This window comes from Aegilops tauschii, unplaced genomic scaffold (assembly GCF_002575655.3).
Source record: "Aegilops tauschii subsp. strangulata cultivar AL8/78 unplaced genomic scaffold, Aet v6.0 ptg000749l_obj, whole genome shotgun sequence".
In the NCBI taxonomy this organism is placed as follows: domain Eukaryota; kingdom Viridiplantae; phylum Streptophyta; class Magnoliopsida; order Poales; family Poaceae; genus Aegilops; species Aegilops tauschii.
The window spans coordinates 24,219-26,757 of record NW_027332978.1 but is presented as its reverse complement, the minus strand read 5'-3'; the positions used below and the strand labels follow the sequence as shown (position 1 = coordinate 26,757).

At 38.4% G+C, this 2,539-nt stretch overlaps 1 non-coding gene across 1 annotated transcript; it reads right to left on the bottom strand.

The window, feature by feature from the left end:
- Positions 1-997: 997 nt before the first annotated feature.
- TRNAR-UCU (transfer RNA arginine (anticodon UCU)) lies at positions 998-1,069 on the bottom strand. Its single transcript has one exon. It is a non-coding gene; the product is annotated as a tRNA-Arg (tRNA).
- Between the last annotated feature and the right edge of the window lie 1,470 nt (positions 1,070-2,539).

Below are 2,539 nucleotides of genomic sequence, written 5' to 3'. Positions count from 1 at the left end.
TATGGAATACACTATTGTAGTAGCTGAAATGGCGGATTCACCTGCTACATTACAATACCTCGCTCCTTATACGGGAGCAGCCCTGGCTGAGTATTTTATGTACCGCGAACGGCATACTTTAATAATTTATGATGATCTCTCCAAACAGGCACAAGCTTATCGCCAAATGTCCCTTCTATTAAGAAGACCTCCCGGCCGTGAGGCTTATCCAGGGGATGTTTTTTATTTGCATTCACGCCTTTTAGAAAGAGCCGCTAAATTAAATTCTCTTTTAGGCGAAGGAAGTATGACCGCTTTACCAATAGTTGAGACTCAATCTGGAGACGTTTCCGCCTATATTCCTACTAATGTAATCTCCATTACAGATGGACAAATATTCTTATCTGCGGATCTATTCAATGCCGGAATTCGACCCGCTATTAATGTGGGTATTTCTGTTTCCAGAGTAGGATCCGCGGCTCAAATTAAAGCCATGAAACAAGTAGCTGGCAAATCAAAATTGGAACTAGCGCAATTCGCAGAGTTACAAGCCTTTGCACAATTCGCCTCTGCTCTCGATAAAACAAGTCAGAATCAATTGGCAAGGGGTCGACGATTAAGGGAATTGCTTAAACAATCCCAGGCAAATCCTCTCCCAGTGGAAGAGCAGATAGCTACTATTTATACCGGAACAAGAGGATATCTTGATTCGTTAGAAATTGAACAGGTAAATAAATTTCTGGATGAGTTACGTAAACATCTAAAAGATACTAAACCTCAATTCCAAGAAATTATATCTTCTAGCAAGACATTCACCGAGCAAGCGGAAATCCTTTTGAAGGAAGCTATTCAGGAACAGCTGGAACGGTTTTCTCTTCAGTAACAAATAAATTTTGCATGTCTACTCTTGTTAGTAGAATAGGAATCGTTGAGAAAGCTTTTTCATTTGAATCATGCAAAAAAGTTTTCTTTGTTTTTAGTTTAGTATAGTTATTTAAAGAATAGATAGAAATAAGATTGCGTCCAATAGGATTTGAACCTATACCAAAGGTTTAGAAGACCTCTGTCCTATCCATTAGACAATGGACGCTTTTCTTTCATATTTTATTCTTTCTTTTATTTTTTTGCTTCTTCCGAGAAAAAACTGTTAGACCAAAACTCTTTTAGGAAATCAAAAAATCCAGATACAAATGCATGATGTATATATTATATCATGCATATATCATAAAGAAGGAGTATGGAGCCGGTAGTGGGAATCGAACCCGCAACCCCAAGGTTATGAGCCTTATGAGCTACCAAACTGCTCTATACTCTTAAACTAAAGAGGGGTAACTAGTGGATAAAAGAGGGTTGGATACGCCCCTCTACCAATATCTATACAAATAGAATAGTCCATTTATACAGAATGGTAAAGAGGGCTCCTCTATGATTATCAATTCCAGAAATCCATACAAATACGAAAGGGTATTTTATCCTTACCAACTGGATCTTGTTGCACCCGGTAACAAACACTCATAAACCATTTCTCGAAGTACGTGTCCGGATAGCCCAAAATGTCGATAGTTAGCTCTAGGTCTTCCGGTCAAAAAACAACGTCGATGAAGGCGTGTAGGTGCACTATTACGCGGTAGGGATTGCAATTTTTCTCGCATTTTCGTTTTTTCACTCAAACTCAAGGGAGAAACTTTGCTTCTTATCTTTTTTTTTAAAGATTGACGAATCAAATGATATTTCTGTTCTAATTTCTGCCGCTTCTTCTCCCTCTGAATCAAACTTTTTTTTGCCATAATGTGTCGTTGCTATTATTACCAAGTATACGGTTCTAATCCTAGATGGAAAAATAAATAGAAAAAGAAATCTAAAAAGGCAGATCCTCCCTCTCTATCAAGAGTAATGAACTAGGTGCTGATACAGTACAAAAAAACAAACTAAATTAACCAAACTTGCCTGATGTTGAGGCAATCAAGAAAGCTGCATAAGTGAATATATAACCCACGGAAAAGTGAGCTAATCCAACCAATCTTGCTTGCACAATGGAAAGAGCCACGGGCTTATCTCTCCAGCGAATTAAATTAGCTAAAGGTGTGCGTTCATGAGCCCATGCTAAAGTCTCAATTAATTCCTGCCAATACCCCCGCCAGGAAATTAAGAACATAAATCCAGTAGCCCAAACAAGATGTCCAAATAAGAACATCCACGCCCATACCGATAAACTATTCATCCCAAAAGGATTATATCCATTGATAAGTTGTGAAGAGTTTAACCATAGGTAATCTCTTAACCATCCCATCAAATAAGTGGAGGATTCATTAAATTGTGAAACGTTGCCCTGCCATAATGTGATATGTTTCCAATGCCAATAAAAAGTAACCCACCCAATGGTATTTAACATCCAGAAAACTGCCAAATAAAATGCGTCCCAAGCAGAAATATCACAAGTACCGCCGCGCCCTGGGCCGTCACAAGGAAAACTATATCCAAAATCCTTTTTATCTGGCATTAATTTGGAACCGCGTGCATCTAAAGCGCCCTTTACTAAAATCAATGTAGTTGTATGCAA